Source organism: Mesoplodon mirus, assembly GCF_964341445.2.
Source record: "Mesoplodon mirus genome assembly, chromosome: 5".
In the NCBI taxonomy this organism is placed as follows: domain Eukaryota; kingdom Metazoa; phylum Chordata; class Mammalia; order Artiodactyla; family Ziphiidae; genus Mesoplodon; species Mesoplodon mirus.
In genome coordinates this window covers 150,760,967-150,784,117 of record NC_138980.1, presented here as the reverse complement: position 1 = coordinate 150,784,117, position 23,151 = coordinate 150,760,967, and positions in this window count along the sequence as shown.

Here is a 23,151-nt window from a genome sequence, read left to right as displayed (position 1 = left end):
TTTGTTTAGTACCCAGAAGTGGAATTGCTGAGACATACACTAAGCATGTGTTTAAATTTTTAAGAAAGTAGCAAACTGCTTTCCAAAGTAGCTGTATATTTTTGCATTCCCACCAACAATGCTCCAGTTGTTCTGTACCCGTACCAACAACTGGCTTGTCAATCTTTTTAATTTTAGCTATTCTAGTAGGTATGTAGTGGTATTTAATTTGCATTTTCTTAAGACTGATGGTAAGTATAAGATGTGATTGGCGTTTAATGTGCTAATAAGAAAGAATGCTGCAATTAAACAATGACACAATGCTTTCTTATCACTTAGAAATTGCATTTTATAGCCTCCCTAAAAAGCTCTCTTAGACTTATTTAAGCATAGTCTTTTTATTATAAATCTCTCACATATAAACAAAAAAGGAATATATAAGCAAAATTAATTGGTGAAGAAAACCCTAATACTTCTTCAAATTTAGAGTCCAGCTCTTCTAAGTCACCTTTTGACTCAGTTATTGATGTTAGTGTTTTCCATATTACATTGACTTTATTTTTAATATTTATTTATTTATTTGGTTGTGTCAGGTCTTAGTTGCAGCAGGCAGGCTCCTTAGTTGTGGCATTCGAACTCTTAGTTGTGGCATGCATGTGGGATCTAGTTCCCTGACCAGGGATCGAACTCGGGTCCCCTGCATTGGGAGCACAGAGTCTTAACCACTGTGCCATGAAGGAAGTCCCTACATTGACTTTTGTGTCAACCGTGGTACTGGAAAGACAGTCTTTTATTTTGGAAGTCTGCACCATTTTTGCTTCTGAGCTTTTTCTCCAAGCCACCAACAACATTCTGTAAATTTTGATGCTGACACTAACTTGATCTTATTAGGCTGGATTGAATTCCTTATCAGAAAAGATTAATATTCCTTCTTCAAATGGTTTATAGATTAAAATGGTGAAAGATTTCAGTTGTCCAATCATGCTACCAGCAATGACAACCAAGATTGCACATGCCCAGGCAATGACAAATGAATCAGTTGTAAAATATCATCAATGGTAAAATAACACCCCAGTTCCAGAGATGTAAGAATATGTAAAATGGTGCATCTTGGAAACATGAAATACAGTGTCAAATAAGCATACTTTTTAAAAGTTGTCTTCTTTATCTTAGATGTGTATTTCGATACAGAAAACATGAAGTCATTTTAGTGGGTCATGACCAGCACTTTTTAAGCAAAATAGAATAGAATAAAAAACATAAAAGTGACATACATAGTAAAGGTAAGGGCCACTTCATAACCTTTACAAACATTTCAAAAATGGTTTTTTTGGTCAATTATATATTTGGTTGTGATATCTAATGTATTTCTTAAAGCATGTTGTAATCAAAAATGTTTGAAAAATATTACTATAATAGCATGAGAAGCATTCAATAATATTGATTGATTGATTTTTGCAGTCAGAAGCCTTTTTTTTTTTTTTTTTTTTTTTTCCAGTACGCGGGCCTCCCACTGCTGTGGCCTCTCCCGCTTCGGAGCACAGGCTCAGCGGCCATGGCTCACGGGCCCAGCCTCTCCGCGGCATGTGGGATCTTCCCGGACCGGGGCACGAACCCGTGTCCCCTGCATCGGCAGGCGGGCTCTCAACCACTGCGCCACCAGGGAAGCCCCAGAAGCCAATTTTAAACTTTTTTAAGTGGCCCAAAATTTTGATCCAATTCTTTAAAAGTTATTATCAGGTTGGTATATTTTTACCTTCTTTCAGTGAGGGCAATATTAGAAAAAACTTTGCACTCTCTCAGTTTATATGATTACAATATCACAATCTAACATATATATGTTCCTAAGGGAAAGAGTTTCAATTTCTGACTCACAAATGAGATCATCAGAGTTCAGGGATCTGGATTGGACCCAGACTTTTAGGTCCTGGGTGGTTAATTATTTAGCACCGTTTCAAAACTAAGATCCTTTAAACAATTATTCAACATTTGTTTGAAAGAAAGCTCTCTCCTCAATTCCCCAATCAGTAAGTCTGGCCCCAGATCTGCAAACTCAAACCAATGACACAAAAAACTTGATCCATCTCCCTTGAAAGCAGTTCCAGGACTATTTATTTGCCAATTTTTCAAACCTACTATTTAGTGGGACCTCACCTCCCATGCACATGACTTATCGAAATAGCTATCATCTCCCTACCTCCTTCTTCCAACTAAATTTGATAGTCTTCCAGGAAGAATTCTGGTACATATGTTCAGATCTATGTTCAGATCTTCCATCTATGTTACTTTTCCAGTAATGCCCTAATCAATTGGATTGCTCCAAAGCTGTCTGGCTCACTTACCTCTCACTCCCCTTAATCTAGCTCTGGCTGTAATAGGAAAGCCTCTGCCTTGGAGCCAGGAGACGTGAGTGCCTATCCTGGCCCTATCGCACAACAAGTGACCTTTGGCATATGATTTAGACACACTGGGCCTCAATTTCTTTATCTACAGACAAAATGAGCTCTCTGACTTTATGTGGTCTGATGCTCTTTCTATCTCTATAATTCCATATCTTTGATGAATAGTTTTCATATCTGCTCCAATAGCTAGGGGTTATAAGAAATGGAGGTATGGACTCTAGACCATGTCCTCCTTTTAGCCATAAAAAACTCTACTATAATAATTTTTGTTTTTTAGCCCTGTGTAAGATTTCATTTGAATGAATGATTCCTTGAACAAAATAAATAAATATAGGAAAACTATTCAGGTATTTTCTGAGTAGCCCCTATGTGCCTGGTGGATACTTGAGAGCGTGTTTATGTTATTTAATTTGTTAACTTGAAAGCACTACACAAAGTAATATGCTTACTTACATTAAATGGAGATAAATTTGTAAAAAATAATTTATTTTATCATTAAAGTATATCTATCAGACCTAGTATTGTTATGATCCATAAGAAGAATATAGTTGAAAACTATATTTATATATTCAACTGGGAAATAAAAGCATTTTATAAAGAGAACTGAATTTCTGTAAACTATATCTCACTAAATCAAGTTAACAACATTATTATAGCATTTCCTTTCAAATAAGGAAGTGCTGAAAATCGTGAGAACAGAGCGAAATAAGTAAGAATATACCAGATTATTTTGACTTTTAGTACAAGCTATCTCTTTCACAACTCCTTGAGGGCCGGAGAGGTATACCTATTATACATCTGTTTTTCTCAACAGCACCTACAATGGGACTTTATTACACATCAGTTTAATGAATGAAATGTGCCAGGCACTCAGCTCTGGGAGGTAACACCCCACTGCTCCCACCAGTATAAAGCAGAGTGACCACATGACCCTGGTTTACCCAGGACGGTCCCCCTTTAAGCCTGTTATACTACACTTTTTCACTCTCAGAGGGTCGTGTTTTACAAGATAAATCACGTGCTTGCCCTAATTATAAGCCTCACTCACATTCATTCTGCCTTTCAGCTGCTGGGTTTTTTTTTTTGGCTGCATTGGGTCTTCGTTGCTGCGCATGGGCTTTCTCTAGTTGCGGCGAGAGGGGGCTACTCTTCGTTGCGGTGCGCGGGCTTATTGCGGTGGATTCTCTTGTCGCAGAGCACGGGCTCTAGGCGCGCGGGCTTCAGTAGTTGTGGCACGTGGGCTCAGTAGTTGTGGCGCACGGGCTTGGTTGCTCCTTGGCATGTGCGATCTTCCAGGACCAAGGCTCGAACCCGTGTCCCCTGCATTGGCAGGCGGATTCTTAACCACTGCGCCAGCAGGGAAGCCTTCAGCTGCTTTTAAGGTAAGAAATTCTATAGCCTTTGGCTCCAGTTCCTGATTTTATTTCACTCTGTGAGCAAGTAGAATAAGTGTAGACCTTGAGAAATGCATTCCTGTTCCACTTTCATTAAAGTATTATGGAGAGCTACAATCCTCTGGGGGAAAGTTTATCTTTAGGAGACTGAGCTAAAGCACAAACACACCTTGCCCTGTGAAGTCAAGGCCACCGGGAAACCTGAATGAAAGGCAAGAAGTCTCAAGTTTCCACCAGAAAGAAAGACATGATCTGGAGGGAAACTTTCACCTCAATTTTGGTGGTCCAACATTTCTATTAGGCATATGCCCTGCTGCCTGCTATATCCAGGGACTTGGGAAAATAATCAGATCACATGTTAATCACTTTGAGTTCCATAGAAAACAGATGCCAGATAAATTCCTGGCTTTGTTAGAGAAATGTTGCAAAGGCCAGACTGTAAGAGAATTTCTCACTAGTCGTAACTTCAGGAAAATTATACTAATTTAGACTTCAGTTTCCATCAAACACACATCATAATAATAATACAGTGGCACCATCTGACTCTTAACCATCTGTTCTCTCATACCAACACTGTGAAAGCGGATGGGGAGGCAACACCTCAGGGAAAATGGCGGCACACGTTACGTTAGGGAAATGCCAGCCTGGGTAGCCAAGTTCTGGACATAGAGAATAACCTTGACAAGAAATAAAGTAAAAGCAGTCTACATCATTTGTACTGATATAAATGAAGTGCCGCTCAGGGCACTGAGCCACGGACTTCAGATTTCTGGTCCTCCCTTCGACCTGGGCCTGGCAGTGATGTCAGCAGTGATGTGGCAATGTACCAGATGCCCTAAGGAGGAGGTCCCAGAAAAGGAAGCATCACCTCTCTTCTTCCCAAAGTGAAGGTGATTCCTGCCCGGTTTTAGAAATCTAAAATTAGGTTTAAGAGTTCTGGTGGTATTCATCTGACCCTAAGGAAAGTCTGAAGCTAGGTGCCTCACTCAGGTGCTCCTGAGAATAAGAAATTTATAAATTTATGTCACATCGACAGGTTTATGTTACCCTGGGCCTATATAATATAGGACATATATCCCAAATTTAATTCTGGTAACAAGTTAACATACTTACCTCCCTTTTTCCTCTTTATTACTTCTTAGCTACCCCACTTTCTTACCCAAAAGTGATGAGTCACTTAACCTCTATTTTAATTTCTCATTGGCAAAATTGGTGGGGCAGTTTGGAGTGGAATAGGGACTATATTTTGGCAACAACAACCCAAAGTATCAGAAAAGCCTCATATCTTTCCGTGAAGCAAAGGCATAGCTATTATCTCTTTACCAATCATCCGGGCAAAGTGATGAAATGAACCAAAATGAAAGGAATCTAAGGAACCAACATCAAACGCAAGCTAATTCTGTTGCTACAACAAAAGACAGTTATGGTGTAATCAGAGCCATACCAGAGTCTATAAGGTACTTCATTTACCCACAATACTCATTGCAGTTACTTCCTAGTTTCTCTTCTCTCTGTCTTCAAACTGAGTTTGGAGTCAAAGCAACTTGCCTACCCCTTGGCCCCAAACAACTTGCTCGCATCTGCTCTGCCTATAGAGAGGACACAGAATCAGAAGCGGCGAGCCTGGGACCTAGCACACTCCCAAATTATACCCAATTGTGTGACCTTGGTACAGGCATTTAACCTCCTGGACCAATTTGCTTCACCTGTGCCATGAAGGGTTTGGTCACCATGAACTTTAAGATCCCTTCATATTCAAATATCTCAAATTCCTTAAAACTTCCTCTTTCTTTCTTTTACATCTCCTCCTTTCTGTCTTCTTACAGTTGTGCTTGTGTTCCCAAGCTCTTATATATTTAATCATCTGGCTGAGGCAGAATAGCTTAGAGGTTAAAAAGCACAGCTTTGGCACCGGAGAAAGCAGAATTCATGGTCCAGTCCTGCTACATACCAGCTGTGTAACTTTGGATAGGTTCTCTTGCCTTGTCTGTAAAATGGGATTAATAATAATATGTACCTCATAGGTCTGTGGTGAGGGTTAAAAGAGACACTGCATGAAAAATGCTTAGCACATATTCATTCAGGTCTTCAAGCACCTGGCATGTGATGGGCACAGTGCTAGCCCCTGGAAGTGCAGCGGTAAACAAAATAAACAAGGTTGCTGCCTGTATAGAGGTTCTAGTGGGGGAGTGAGCTCTCGAGCAAGTCCCTGCTGAAGTACAAGATATGTGCTATGAAGGAACCATCTAGAGACAAGATGCCAAACGATGTCACAGGGAAGTGAATTGTGGTGGTGGCATGGCAAGAAAATCGTGCGTTAAGGAGACATCAATTATGAGTAGGGTGGGGTCAAAGAAGAGTAGGAACTAGACCCCAAGCAAAGTTAGGGGAAGGCTTGTGGGAAAACCCTAGAACTAGGAGTGACCATGACTGGAGACCCTGAATTCGGGAGGGGCTAGAGGAATAAGCATGGGTTCCATCCTGCAGGCAGAGTAGGCACTGTTAGCTGTTGTCATTATTACTGTCCCCACAAATGTAACATATCCAAAATGGAATCTGTCTTTCCACCTAAAGCAACTCCTCCCTCCTGCCTGCCCCCATTCCTTGTCATGGTGGTGTTACTCTGCTGATCCTCATATTTTGAAGTCCTCTTTGATGATTTTTTCTCCTTAGCCCCTTCCACTCATTTACTCTACAAGTTTTAAGTACCAACTGTGATCAAGATACACAAGCTAGCATTTCAACTTTTCAAAGTTTCTTCCAACCTGTGCCCTTGTTTCTGTTCCCACAGCTCCTACCCAAGGCCTTACGATCTCATGCCTGTTATAGCAGTAGCCTCTTAACTAGTAGCGATATCTCTATATTTAATAATCTACAAAGCCCTGCCTACATAATAAATGCCACAAAACACTACATTATTCTTGTTTTATTACTGCTAAAATAAAAATAGTGGCCTTCTATTCATCCTTTAGATGAGAACAGTTTTCAGAGTCCTTTGACACATTTCCTGCCTATCCATGGGCTGCTCCACAAGGAGAAGGGGGACTTCTCTTCAAAATGATCTCATGTCCTCCAAACACATAAGATTCATTCCAGATTCCAAGTCAGTGATTCTCAACCTATGTGGTCCATTGTCACCTCAAAAGTTCTTAAAATACTCATGCTAGGGCTGATCCCTAGAGATTCTGGAGAGAATCTCTTAGTCATCAGTAATTTTTTAAGCCTCCCAGGTGATTCAAATGTGCAGTCAAGGTTGGGAACCACTGCTCTGTGCATTCTGCCTTGCTGTTTCCCAGCCTATAAGGTCTACTCTCCTTCCCTCTCCCACCCTATTTTCTCTGTCCTTATAGGTTCAGCAATTTGGGTTGTCCCTGTCTACTCCTGACCATCCAAATTCCACATTTCTCAAGACCCTTAGAGTATAAATGGTTTGAATCAATTGTTTTGGTAACTCCATCATAGGTAATTGTTTCCAAAACCTTCTAAGTGGGAGTTCTAGAACTCAGTACCTCAGGTATATGGTAGAATACAAAGACTAATGTGAGCCAGTCTAGGCAACTCATCACCATTCATGCAATTTTATCTATAGAAAAGCAAATCTTTTCCTATTGAAGAACCTAAAGACTGTTAGGAAAATGTGTTCAGATTTCCAACTTGCCCTACCAAGCATGAATCCCTTCCTGTCCTTACTGCCCTTACCAACTCTACAGGAGCACAGAATTCCATTTGCCTAACATCTCACATGCTGGCAGACACAGGACAAATCTTCAAGACCCTGGTGACAGCTTTCATGTCCTGAGACACCTACTAGAGCCTTCACCACCACTTGTATCTGTCACTTGGCTGAGTTTATAGTATACATGCCCCATAAGTATACCAATTTTCTCCCCTCATCTTGGAATGAAGCCCTTAATACAAATGAATTTCCTACATAACCTAAGTTTACCTCTTGGAAGACACAATTCTTTCATCTTAACCATTTTGACAGAAAGCTAGTTGAATATTATCTTCTTTTTCTTTATAAATTTTTTTATTATTTATTTATTTATTTTTGGCTGCTTTGGGTCTTCATTGCTGCATGCAGGCTTTCTTTAGTTGCAGTGAGCAGTGGCTACTCTTCATTGTGGTGCACAGGCTTCTCATTGCAGTAGCTTCTCTTCTTGAGGAGCACAGGCTCTAGGTACATGGGCTTCAGTAGTTGTGGCACGCAGGCTCAGTAGTCGTGGCTCGCAGGCTCTAGAGTACAGGCTCAGTAGTTGTGGCACACAGGATCAGATGCTCCATGGCACATGGGATCTTCCTGGACCAGGGATCAAACCTGTGTCCCCTGCATTGGCAGGCGGATTCTTAACCACTGTGCCAACAAGGAAGTCCTGAACATTATCTTCTTATTACCTTACTGAACAGAGTAAATGGATTGAAATAATTTCTTGACCACTCAGAACCATCATTATAAGCCAGCAGGAGAGCCATGTAGCATTATATAGATCCCTGAAAGGGTTTTTAAGGTATCTAAACTTTTCCCCCCATATATATTCAATTATCTGAGACATAAACACTTGGCATGAATACTGAAAGGAAGTAAAATAGGTAATGACCATCTTCTTTGTGCCTCAAACTTTCCGTACTTGTGACCAAGTGCCTACACCTTACTGTGCATATTCTGTGTATTATGGATGAAGACCTGAAGGTAACTCCTCCTCCGACCTCCAATGGCAGGTTTACATTCAGTGACAGATATTTTTCTCATGGCTTAGAGGCTTTTTTTTTTAAACATCTTTATTGGAGTATAATTGCTTTACATTGTTGTTAGTTTCTGCTGTATAACAAATTGAATCAGCTATACGTATACATATATCCCCATGTCCCTCCCTCTTGCATCTCCCTCCCATCCTCCCTATCCCACCTCTCTAGGTGGTCATAAAGCACCGAGCTGATCTCCCTGTGCTATGCAGCTGCTTCCCACTAGCTATTTTACATTTGGTAGTGTATATATATCCATGCCACTCTGTCACTTCGTCCCAGCTTACCCTTCCCAATCCCTGTGTCCTCAACTCCATTCTCTATATCTGCGTCTTTATTCCTGTCTGGCCTCTAGGTTCATCAGAACCTTTTTTTTTTTTTTTTTTAGATTCCATATATATGTGTTAGCATATGGTATTTGTTTTTCTCTTTCTGACTTACTTCACTCTGTATGACAGGATCTAGGTCTATCCACCTCACTACAAATAACTCAACTTCGTTTCTTTCTTTGGCTGAGTAATATTCCATTGTACATATGTGCCACATCTTTATCCATTCATCTGTTGATGAAAACGTAGGTTGCTTTCATGTCCTGGCTATTGTAAATAGAGCTGCAATGAACATTGTGGTACATGACTCTTTTTGAATTATGTTTTTCTCAGGGGATATGCCCAGTAGTGGGATTGCTGGGTCGTATGGTAGTTCTATTTTTAGTTTTTTAAGGAAGCTCCATACTGTTCTCCATAGTGGCTGTATCAATTTAAATTCCCTCCAACAGTGCAAAAGGGTTCCCTTTTCTCCACACCCTCTCCAGAATTTATTGTTTGTAGAATTTTTGATGATGGCCATTCTGATTGGTGTGAGGTGATACCTCATTGTAGTTTTGATTTGCATTTCTCTAATGATTAGTGACGTTGAGCATCCTTTCATGTGTTTGTTGGAAATCTGTGAAACGCAAAAGACCCTGCACAGCCAAAGCAATCTTGAGAAAGAAAAATGGAGCTGGAGGAATCAGGCTCCCTGACTTCAGACTATACTACAAAGCTACAGTAATCAAGACAGTATGGTACTGGCACACAAACAGAAATATAGATCAATGGAACAGGATAGAACTCCCAGAGATAAACCCATGCACTTATGGTCACCTTATCTTTGATAAAGGAGGCAAGAATATACAATGGAGAAAAGATAGCCTCTTCAATAAGTGGTGCTGGGAAAACTGGACAGTTACATGTAAAAGAATGAATTTAGAACATTCCCTAACACCATACACAAAAATAAACTCAAAATGGATTAAAGATCTAAATGTAAGGCCAGACACTATAAAACTCTTAGAGGAAAGCATAGGAAGAACACTCTCTGACATAAATCACAGCAACATCCTATTTGACCCACCTCCTAGAGAAATGGAAATAAAAACAAAAATAAACAAATGGGACCTAATGAAACTTAAAAGCTTTTGCACAGCAAAGGAGACCATAAACAAGATGAAAAGACTACCCTCAGACTGGGAGAAAATATTTGCAAATGAAGCAACTGACAAAGGATTAATCTCCAAAATATACAAGCAGCTCATGCAGCTTAGAGCCTTTTTGTTTTATGAATCATTACCCCAAGATGGCCAGAAGCCTGAAATACAGTGAATGTGTAGGAGGGACCCACTTGGGTAACAGTTACATTCCATTAATTACACAAGTAATTCTGGCCTTCTGGTGGGAAAATTGCAAGAGTCAATGACCTACAAGTGAGTATTAGAGCTAATATCTCCACCCCTACCTTAATCATAGGACATAAAAATCTAAGTAGCCTTTGTATTACATTGGAAATTTGCTTGGATTTAGAGAGCCATGGGCTTAGAGCATTTCCTAAAAATTTGCTTGGCCCCCAAAATGCCTAGCTAGATACTCGAATGTATTCCATGACCCTCATATAATAAAGGCTCACAATTCCCTGGTTATAACCTTACACAAAAGCTCCTAGGGCCTTTCCAAAATACCCATCATATCCAAAATAAGACATGCTTCAGATTTAGGCCAAAGTAAGCACCCATATCTAATATGCTATCAGCTGCTACAGACATAAGGTTTATTTGCCCTATTTGATAATTATCTGATTGTTGAAATTGTGGTAAGTATTTTAATGCATGTATTATCTTCCTACTTGAAGCTCCTGTTCTTTCTCAAAGAAAAGTAAAAACCAAAACTATTTCTGCACCTACATTGCTGTTACGGCATCTTCAGATCTGCAAATAAATTCTCATTTGTACATTCTGTTGGTGGTTTCTCTCTCTCTTTCTTTCTCTCTTAATTATTGGAAACTTGAAGTGAAAATGAATCAGCAACCATGACTGCTGCACTTAAGGAAATGTATGATCTGGTTTATAATTTATGTATTAGCTCCCGAAGGAACTTAAGTACTTAGCTCACAATTTATGATGAAAGTATGAGTAACAGCATCTCTTAACTTACATCTGATTCAACTTGCTCATTTTATCTAAATCTAAAGTCTAGATTTAGTTCTCATTCTACACTCATTTCACCAGCAGTTTAATCTCTAAATGTGGAGCTGCAATAAAATATTTATTTTTACCCAATACCTTCTTTCTAGTTTTGAGATACACCATAGCATCATGTCTTTGATATTCTCAGAACACACAACTGCTCTACCTGATGGTGAATAGCATTAGGCAAAGGAATTATTTTTCAGGAAACTATGAGGGAGAGAAGGAAGGGGAGGAGAGGGAACTCACATAGAGAAGCATTGTTTTTAATCTGATGAATTAATAATCAACGAAATATTGTCAAACTTTTCTAAGGGTCATTATATTCATTTCTTTCTTATCCCCACATCAAATCTAAACTTCCCGGTCTGCCATATAGCCACTGAGGATGCCAGCTTCCTGCTTTCATAGAAGCTATTGATAGCTCACTATCATATGAGGTGTTCTTTTTTTAATTTTATTTTATTTTATTTTTTATTTTTTTATTTTTTTTCTTTTTATTAGTTTCTGCTTTATAACAAAGTGAATCAGTCATACATATACATCTGTTCCCACATCCCTTCCCTCATGCATCTCCCTCCCTCCCACCCTCCCCATCCCACCCCGCCAGGCGGTCACAAAGCACCGAGCTGATCTCCCTGTGCTCTTCGGCTGCTTCCCACTATCTATCTACCTTACGTTTGGTAGTGTATATATGTCCATGCCTCTCTTTCGCTTTGTCACAGCTTACCCTTCTCCCTCCCCATATCCACAAGTCCATTCTCAAGTAGGTCTGTGTCTTTATTCCCGTTTTACCCCTAGGTCCTTCATGACATTTTTTTTTTTTTAATTCCGTATATATGTGTTAGCATACGGTATTTGTCTTTCTCTTTCTGACTTACTTCACTCTGTATGACAGACTCTAGGTCTATCCACCTCATTACAAATAACTCAGTTTCGTTTCTTTTTATGGCTGAGTAATATTCCATTGTATATATGTGCCACATCTTCTTTATCCATTCATCCGATGATGGACACTTAGGTTGTTCCAGCTCCGGGCTATTGTGAATAGAGCTGCAATGAACATTTTGGTACATGTCTCTTTTTGAATTATGGTTTTCTCAGGGTATATGCCTAGTAGTGGGATTGCTGGGTCATATGGTAGTTCTATTTTTAGTTTTTTAAGGAACCTCCATACTGTTCTCCATAGTGGCTGTACCAATTCACATTCCCACCAGCAGTGCAAGAGTGTTCCCTTTTCCATATGAGGTGTTCTTGAACACCGACTTTTCACTACTCAGCAGCATGATGGAGAAATCAAGGATGGTCCATGGAAATAGCTAATGGTCTTCTTTTAGGGCAAACTTGCTTATTCTGCAATACGTGCTTCTAAGTTTATTGGGGATAGGATGTCCTTTCTTTCATGAAATGATGTTGATAATGTTTGAAAAAATAAAAGATGGGCAACAACCCCCCCCCAAAAAAATTCCCTGTCTGCCTTTCCAGATTTGGCATTATCTTCCCACCTAATCATATCTTCCACTTCCCCCCAGCACAAAGTGTCTGCCCCTTCAAGTCCTACACAAGCTCTGCTCACTCCCACATCTTAAACTGTGTGACTTGACCATTTAGAATGGGAGTGCGTGATTGGAAAGAACATTATGTAGGAACTGGTGAGCCTGGATTTTATTCCTTTCTTGCTAATAAACTGGGTGACCTTATCTATGTTACTTAACCCCTCTGAGCCTTAGTTTCTTCATTTATAAAGTGAGAGTGTTAGCTTGATATGGTCAGATTATAACACTACTTAGATCATTCTCTATTCCTTACTAACTGAAATATCCTTTTAATTCCATAGTTCTTATCATCATTTGATATAATATATATTTTACTTATTTAGTTTTTCTTACACACCTCTATTAGAATGAAAGCTCTGTGTGGGCAAAGTTTCTTCTCATTTTGCCCACTGTTGTATTCCCAGCACTTAGAGGAGTTCAATGCATTGTAGCCACTAAATAAATCTTCGTTGATTGAGTTAAGGCATTAAAGATTCATACATATTATTCTTCCTTAAATATGCTCTGCAAGTCGAGCTCCTCCCTCAAATTCTGCTGACTACTCCAAACCCAAATCTCCCTTCCATGCACTTCTAATGCAATTACAGTTAGGGCTATACAGTTTGGCATTTAAGAACTCTCTGAATATTCCAGATATATCAGCACCAACTTTTTAAGTAGAGAATATACATTTCTTAGGGCCAAGTGCTATGCCTCATCTGTCATATATTTGCTAGGTATCTGATTGATTAAACTGATGGAAAGTGTCAGCCTTGCATCAGGAAACTAACTGAAGTTTTAGCCATCTGCACCTCATGGGGGCTCATGGGGGTGATAAAACCACCCAAGATACATCTCTGCAAGCAGAAAAGGAGAAGTCAACATTTCCTTTGCCACTGTCCATGAAAGCATATAATATTATCTGCTGGTAATAGAGAGACTATACAGGGCAGAGGGAGTTTTTTGGGGAAGAATCAGAATAAAAATAACTGGAAGGACCTTTCAAAAAGAAGAAAGAAATGGTAGAGGACTTGAATTCAATTTTAGAGATAGAATAGAATTAGAATTTATAGAAATAGAATAGAAAGTAGAATTTAAGAGATAAAAAAAACATCTTAGACATTGTCTCTTACCCTATGTTTGTCTGAGAAAATGAGGATAACAGAAGTGAAGTGACTTGCATAAATGCACACAGATTATTAGTGAAAGTACCATGAAACACTGCTCATCAAAATCTGATCTGGAAAATTGAATTTTCTCATTAAAGTTTTACAGGAAATGCATTTGATTTGTAGCTATGACCAAAATGCATTTGATTTGTAGCTATGACCAAAATGCTTTCTAGAATATACCTGCAAGGATATACAATATATTGGGACATTTTACTTCTAAGTATAGCTTAGTTTAAGTAATTGAGTCTGCCTTGGATATTTTAGGGACATGTTGCTGAGCATCAACTATAACTGTAGCATATTAACAAGGTGAAAATTATAGGAGCAAGAATTTGCTAGGCTCTGACAATGGATTTTGGGATATTGGTTTTTATAATAAATTGTTTTCTCTGGATTTGCTTCTTTCTCCTAAAAATCAAATGCTAAAAAAACCAAAACCATTGAATTAGAAGTCTAAATTAGTTCACTCCCAGTTCTTTAGTTCACTGTATAATCACAGAACAGGATTTTTTAAAAATATGAATTAACTATATCATTGCCCAAACTCTAATTTTGCTTTTATGAAGAGGTGTTGGTGAGTTAGTGAAATAGATCCTTATTGACTATGCTTCTATTTCCATTGCAGAATCATAGAACATTGGATTAGGAAGAGAATTTAAAGAACACCTTGTCTTATCCCCTCACTTACCCATGAGGGAATGGAGGTCCAAAGAGGTTGAGTGACAAGCCCAAAGCTATACAGCCAGTTAGTGTTAGGACCTCTTATAAAATCTCAGTGGTTTACTTCAGGACTGTAACCAAAGAAAGGTATCCTAGCTGCTGGAGGAGGAAACCTCCCACAGGCTTCCAGTATCTCTCAGTTACTATAAGTCCAGACCCATGCACACAACTTCCTTATGATTCCATAGACATATTGGTGAGAATGTACTCCTTAGTTGCTGGACATTGCCCTGTTGGCCCTAGAAAGGTTGCCAAGTGAGGGTTCCTGATGTCCTGCTGAGTCTTCCATCCTTTCTGTTAAGTGATCCACAGCATGGAAGCCACACCTAAAAAAAAAGGTCATTCTGTGCCCTAATCAAATTTCTGACATGATTCCTTACAAGGGAACTCTGATCAATCCTGTCTGGATTTCACTTTAATCTGCTCATTTTTTGAGCATTCATAGCACATAGTACTCACCGTAAAAGACCGAGGGAGCCACAGTTTCTGAATGAATGGATGCCGTTGTTGCTACGCTGGTAAACTCTCTCAGATTTGGCCTGGGAAGCAAACATTTTAATGTCCCAGGTTAAAATTTACTTTACTTGTGGAATGCATTCATCAATGACATAATTTTATTTTGCTTGTTTAATTGAGTAACATCACAAGTGCGGGAGACAAATACATTAGTTGGGTTGGTGTTCAGGAAAGTGTCTACATCTATTTCAGGGAACTAATAATGACATCTAAAAAAGCAAACACTTACAGAACTTAGGATGCACTAGGCACTCTTCTAAGAGCTTTACATTGTTAGTTCACTTAATCTTCAGAAAAACCCTAAGAGGTAGGTATTAATATTATCCCATTGTACAGATAAGAAACTCAGCACAGATAAGAGTAACTTGCCTATTGTCACATGGCTAATAAGTGGCAAGGCTGGGATTGTGAACCCAGAAGTTCATATTTTCACCACTATGCTATACCTAACACAGGAAATTTGAGAAAAGAAATTAAAACAACCTTTTAACCTCCATTTTCTAGGCGTTTCAGGTTAAAGTATTTGGGGATCTGAGATATTTGGACAACTGACCTAAGAGCTAAAGGTTCAACCATGCAATCACCTGATAATTTTTATCATAATTCAGTTTACATTTTCACAGTTTTACAAAATAGAGTCAAATGTATGAGAACATTTCTATACTACTTGACCTTGATAAGTAAAATATGTCACTAGCTACCTACTATATGCCAGGCTTTGGAGCAATAGCCATGAATGTCACAGTTCTTCTCAAGATACTTACGGTCTTACTGGTGGAGACAATATTTAAACATAGAAAAAATGCAACAACATGAGCAATGCATGGTACATGTCAAATTGGGAGGCTGACAGCAAGTGCAAAAAAAAAAAGATCCTTCTAGAAATAATTTGACATTCAGCATTCCAAACACTAACGATTCTAAAAACCTCCTGGAATAACTCAAAGTTAGAAAATTGTGAAAAGTTTCTTATTTTCTATTATAATTTGTGGTGCTATTAATTTTCAATTCTTCATATAGTCAAATAAACATTTTCTTAAATATACACTCATTAAAATACTTTGATTAGGATTTTAAAGGATTTTGAATTCGATACCAGCTGAATATTTTCTTTATTACTGAATAACATCTTCTATTAAAGCTTCAGTGTGTTTAATGTTTATAGTTTTTTTCATGTCTGCTTTTCTTTAAAAAATAATAAACATAAGTTCCTTGACTATAATGGTAGGAAGTTTTCAAAATAAACAATACAAATATCAGAAATACCAGCTTTCTTAACAAGATAATTTCCCTCCCCTGTAAATGAACCATTTCTTGATCGTTCTTCATACATTAAATATTATCCCATTGTATGTAGAATGTACAGACTAACTTTGTTTACATCTCAATTTAATTTTCAGTTTTAATTTTCTTTATTTTGCACAGTGGGTTAGGGATTATCCATTGTTCTTCATTAAACTACAATTCTTTTGAACAGTTATAGTCATTTTAATTCCCAACTCATTCTTACTGAAATCTGTAAGAATAACAAGCTCTGGGAGAATTTATCCATTGTTATGGAATGAATTGTGTCCTCCCCCCTAAATTCATATGTTGAAGCCTGAACCTCAGAATGTAACTTTAAAGAGGTAGATAAGACCTTTAAAGAGGTAATTAGGTTAAAGTGAGCCCATTAAGGCATGCCTCTATCCAAGTGATTAGTGAACTTATAAGAAGAGGAGATTAGAACACACCAGGGATGTGCACCCACAGAGGAAAGACCACATATGGACAATGTGAGAAAGAAGGCAACCGTCCACAAGCCAGGAAGAGGGTCCTCACCAGGAACTGAATCTGCTGGCACCTATACCTTAGACGTCCAACCTCCAGAACTATGAGAAAATAAATTTCTGTTGTTCAAGCCACAGTCTGTGGTATTTTGTTATGGCAAACCTAGCAAATTAACATACTCATTTTGAGAGGCTTACCTTCCTCTCCAACAAAGCCAATTTCTTAGAGTCAGTGCTTCAAGAATTCTGGTTTGTATATATTACCTCATTTTCTACCTTCCTCTCTATGTCATATTTACTCTCCTTTTCTCTACTCAATCAAGCCTAATTCTGAACTACAAACTATAACCCTGGTGACAGGGTCATCTCTGAAATACATGCAAAAACTGACAACTTTTTATTTTTAGCAACGACAGTATACAGAGTCAGAGCATCTCTCCAAAATTAAAAACATTTAAAATTTTGAGAGCCACTAGGTTTTGTCATCATCATCTTCTTAAAAATGTAATTTGCATCAACAATTTTTTAAAAAAATCAAACAATGTGACTATATGTAAAGTTAAAAGTGGAAGCTGACCATTCATCAAATCCTTCTTGCTGACCATTCACCAAATCCTTCTCCAAAGAAATATTCACTGTTGACAATTTGGTGTGTAAATGCCCTGCTTTATTTATTTATTTATTTAGTTAGTTAGTTAGTTAGTTAGTTAGTTAATTTTTCGGCTGTGTTGGGTCTTCGTTGCTGTGTGTGGGCTTTCTCTAGTTGCAGCGAGCAGGGGTTACTCTTCGTTGAGGTGCACAGGCTTCTCAATGCAGTGGCTTCTCTTCATTGAGGTGCACAGGTTTCTCTGTGGAGGCTTCTCTTGTTGTGGACCACGGGCTCTAGGCACACAGGTTTCAGTAGTTGTGGAATGTGGGTTCAGTAGTTGCGACTTGCAGGCTCTAGAGCGCAGGCTCAGTAGTTGTGGTGTACAACTTAGTTGCGCTTAGCTGGGCTTAGTTGCTCCACGGCATGTGGGATCTTTACGGACCAGGGCTTGAACCCGTGTCCCCTGCATTGGCAGGCAGATTCTTAACCACTGCACCACCAGGGAAGCCCTGCCCTGCTTTAAATGAAGGAATCTCCTCTAAAACACATTTACAATACTTGTACAGGCTACCTCCTTATTCTGTGAGCACCACTCTAGCAAATGTCTCACTCCTTGGAAGAAAAGATACCATCTTCGTTTCTGGGGCTGGAGACCCAAGTCATGGCCTCACAACCTAGATATCTGCCAGCAAGGGCAGAATATCAGCCTTTGCAGACAGCCTTCCATAAAGTCCTAATAAAAGAAGCCCAGAATTGCTTAAACATTAGATAAGTAACTGTTCAGATTTATTTGTTCCTGATACAATATGCCAAAGCTTACAGTTGAAAATTAAACAATAATATACTTCCCCCTCTGTTCTACACAGCAATAACCTGTTTCTCTGGTGGATAATCAGAGGCCAAAGGGTGGGTAATTTATCACAAAAGATAAATGGGAGGATTGCCAAAAGTAACAAAGGGGCAGTGATATCCTTGCTCCTACTATAGGGCACTGGTTTAATTAAGGCGAAGTTAATAAACTTTCCCAGCAATGTAAGGTCAAGTCCAGTCTTCTCCTTAAAGTCAAGGAAGCCAGCCAGATCACAAAAAATAGGAAGTAATAGATATCATGTTAATCACCTCTTTTTATGGTCATGAGCTATATTCCTGGGGATCAAAAGATTAGTGTATTATAATCTAGTTGTTTTCTCTAAAACTCTCTAATAATATTTCATACAATTATGCAAATTAATGTGGGCCATATTCTCAGAAACTAAAAGAAAGACAGGTTTCAGGAAAAAGATGCAAAGTCAGTAAGAAAATTAACTTCTGTCTGTTTTTTTATTAAAGTTAATTTATAGGCTATTTTTCATGAGAATTGCGTATGTATGTGTGGGCGTGTGGGGGTGTGTGGTTAAATGTTTGAAACCTCTGTGCTCATTCTCATAATCAAGTAATAGCTGAGCCTGTTTAACAAGTTGCTGGAGATGACCCTGAGGAAACAGAAAGTAGTATTAATAAGTAGATGGGGAGGTAATGCAAATTTTGTTGCTGCTAAATTTTGGTTGCAGGTTCAAACTTATATACATGGAAAGGGTGACTGGCTGTACACACAAAATGAAACAAGAGAATTCTGTACACACAAAATGAAACAAGAGAATTCAAAGTCAATATTTAGATAACTAATGTGAAAATATGTGTAATGATATATATAATGAAGAGATGAATTACACACCTCATGTGGGGTAGGGAGGACACATCCTTAAGGACTATAGCAATAACAGCTAATATTTATTAAGTGCTTATTATATACCAGGCATTATTAACTATTTAACCCCCACTACAGCCCTGTTAGGTAGATTCTATTATTGTCCCCATTTTACTGATGAGGAAATCAAGTTCCAGAAAGGCTAAGTGACTTGCCCCAAGTCACACCATTAACAAGTGTGGGTTCAGTTGGTGAGCTGGCGATCTGATCCCAAGTCTCGATGTATCTTCAGGTCTTGGAATCCCAAAACTGAAAAACACCTTAGAGGTATACTATTTCAGTCTTCCACCAAAAACTTGAACAGGAAGTCCCCCAGCCTCCCACCAGATAGCTCTTCAGAAAGAGGAAGCTCACTGAGGAAACCCTTGTAGGAGCAACTCTCTTAGAAATTTCTTCCTTCTAGTTTGAGTGGTACTTGTTTCCCCTGCAACTTTCACTTATGCATTCAGTGTCTGTTCTGCACCCTACCCCTAGTGGAGCTAATCCCCCCATTCACATGACAGCTTTTTTTTTTCATTTTATTTTATATTGGAGTATAGTTGATTAACAGTGATGTGTAAGTTACAGGTGTACAGCAAAGTGATTCAGTTATACCCATACAAGTATATTAATTCTTTTCCAAATTCTTTTCCCATTTAGGTTATTACAGAATACTGAGATGTATTCCCTATGCTATACAGTAGGACCTTGTTGGTTATTTATTTTGAATACAGTAATGTATACATGCACAAAACAACATTTGAACATTTGTGGAAGACTCTCACATTACCCCTTGAGACTTCTTTTTACTACATACTGAAAGTGATTTTCCCCTGAAAACAAACCAGATCACATCATTCCCTATTTGAAATGTCTGTTGACTCCTCTCTGCCTGTGAGATAACCAAATTCCAAATTCCTTTGCGTGGCATTCATATGCCATGGCTCAAACCAAACAGGAGTCTATCTCCTACTTATATTCAATCTAAGATGGATGTTCCTTATCCATGGGCACCTACGCTCCAAAAGGTAATTCAGGAACCCAGGTTTTGTCCATCTCCAACAAGTGGCTTCTAAGGTTGCCATGCATATCTACAGTGAGATGGAGATTAGCATGTGGGAGATGTAGCCCTAGAATGGTGCGGATCACTTCCAACCACTTGGCAATTGTGAGGACTCTACCACATGGCTTCATTTAAGTGCAAAGGAAATGGCTGCACTCAGGAAGAGGAAGAAACAGCCTGGTGAGCAGCCAGCCCCTCTCTGGTGACCTTACCTTCTCTTTTCTGCCTCATGTGCCACCACTTTTCCTTAAGCAACAATATTCAAATTGAACCCAACTTCCTATTATTCTAAAGCATGTCAGGCCCTCACTTTGCTTTATGCATGCTGCTTTGCTACATCTAAGTTCCCTTCTTTGTTTTGTAAAATCCTATTCATACTTCAAGTCCTAGTTCAAATGTCACTCACACTCTTCCCCATCTCTCATTCCCCCAACAACTAGTGTTATTTTCTGACTCAACTGTGTACTCACAAAGCTTGAAACATTTATGCATTGTCAATTTTACACATCTATATGCATATACATAAAAACCCCATTGTATTATATTCGTGTTCATGTTCTCTCCGTTACCTTTAAAACTCTCAATTTTCCTTTTTTCATCCCTGTAGGCCTTCAGTTATCTCTTACCTGGACCATCGCAAAAGCCTCCATACTGATCTCCCTTTCTGACCATCTTACCACCCTCCACACAGCTCCTGGAGTAATTTATCAAAAATGCAAATCATGCCGTGGAATCCACCTCCTACTGAAAACCTTCTAAGACCCATGGCCTAGAGCAGCTACTCTTAAAACTCAGGGATCCTTGAGTCCCTCCTCCAGAGAGTTTCATGCTGCAAGTCTAGAGTAGCATCCAGAAAGCTGCAGTTTTAATAAATGCCCAAATGATTTTGATGTAGGAGGTTGGTAGACCATATTTTGAGAAATAATGAGTTACAGGAAAATCCCTCAAGTATTGACAGGTCACATGTTCTACTAATACCAAGTTATGTGTATGTCCCTGTAGGTATGTTACATTTTGGGTCCACTGTACTTCCGCACACACTCTGCCTTATACTTAGATTGCTCCTCTCTGTGTGGTCTTCCTAATGGATTTTTATTCATTCTTGAAAATGCACCTTAGACCTCATTCATCTTGCAGCCTTCCCAGTCCCTCCTTGCCCACACAGAATTAATCTCTTCTTCCATATAATTTCTGTGCCTTGTAAATATTTATATTTCTACATATATCACATTGGCAGAGATAGCACCAGCCTGGACTGAGAGGGACAGAGAGAGTGAAAAATGAAAAAAAGGCCATTAGACCCCCAAACTTCTACAAGCAGGAAGCAAGCTGCAAAAAACTACTCAGGTGGACTTCCGTGGTGGCACAGTGATTGGGAATCCACCTACTGGTGCAGGGGACACGGGTTCAGGCCCTGGTCTGGGAGGATCCTGCATGCCGTGGAGCAACTAGGCCCATGAGTCACAACTACTGAGCCTGCACACCACAACTACTGAAGTCCATATGCCTAGACCCTATGCTCCACAACAGGAGAAGCCATGGCAATGAGGCCGCGCATCACAACAGAGAGTGGTCCCCACTCGCCGCAACTACAGAAGGCCCGTGTGCAGGAGCGGAGACCCAATGCAGCCAAAATAAAAATAATAAATAAATAAATTTATTTAAAAAAAAACTACTCAGCTGCAGACACATACTACCTTTCACTAAACAAAAAAAAACCAATGGCTCACAGGTTGGAAATAAGAGCAGAGGGTGGAATCAAGAGCCATGAATAATTATTTCCAGGCCTTGTTTCCTAATCAAGAACTTCAACCTGTGCCCTGCTGGATTTCAGAATTGCCATGGACCAAGGACTCCTGTGCACACTGCATGTTCCCCTTTCTTAACAGGAGGGTCTACAGTGGTTACGCCAGGCTCATCTTGCCATTGCATGTTGGCTGCAGGAGGAGTAGATAACATGTATCTTCAGTTTATACATCTTCAGATCAAGGGGAATGGTATTAAAGGGGACTACACACAAGGAATCTCTCCACACTTGGACCTGATTTTGAAGCCAACATCGTGGATTTTAAGCTGATAATTTAAGTGAATGAGACTCTTGGGGGGTAAGGGGAAGAGTTTAGTATATTTTGCATGTGGAGACATTAAAAGTAATTTGTGGCCAGAGGAAGAACTGTGATGGTTTTCAAATATGTCCATAAATTCTTTGATACTCCTCCCTTCCAAGATGGAGCTATTTTCTCTCCCTTTAAGAGTGACCTATACTTATTGACTTGCTTTTAACAAATAAGATGCAGTAAAAGTAATAATATGTGATAGCCAAAATTAGGTTATAGATGGCCTCCTCCGTAATCTCCTTCTCCCTTGGATCATCTCTCTGGGAGAAGCCAGCTGTCACATTAGGAGAACACTCAAACAGCCCTATGGAGCAGCCCCTGTGGAAGGTAACTGAGGCCTCCTGCCAATAGCCTTAATAACCCACAGAAAAATTAGTTAGTGAGCCCTCTTAGAAAAGATCCTCCAGCCCCCCCAGGCCCTCAGATGCGTACACTCTTGGCTGACACCTTGACTACAACTCATGAGATTCTCTGAACCATAGCCATCCATTTTAAGTTAATATCTAAGTTTGTGCATTAATTTGTTACACAGCAGTAGATTATCTGGGTAATTACAAATCTTTACTTTTATTCATTCAGGGCCAGGTGCTCCCATAGGCACTTGGATATAGTAATGAACAACGTGAGCATAATTTTTCTCTCAAGATAGACTAGTGGGAAAGGCAGATATTAACAAACACATGCATTTATATGTACAGATCGTGGTAAGTACTGAGAGAAAAGAGTATGCAATGAGGAGAAAAATGGGAGAGACGCAATTTAGATTTGGAGGATCTCTATAAGGATGTGGCATTTAAGCACAGATCTAAAAGAGGGGCAGGCTTTAGCCAGCTGAAATTGTGGGAAGAGACTTTGAGGCAGAGCAAACAGCTTGCACCAAGGCCTTGAGTTAGGGGAAGGCATGGATGGATCAAAGAACCAAGGGG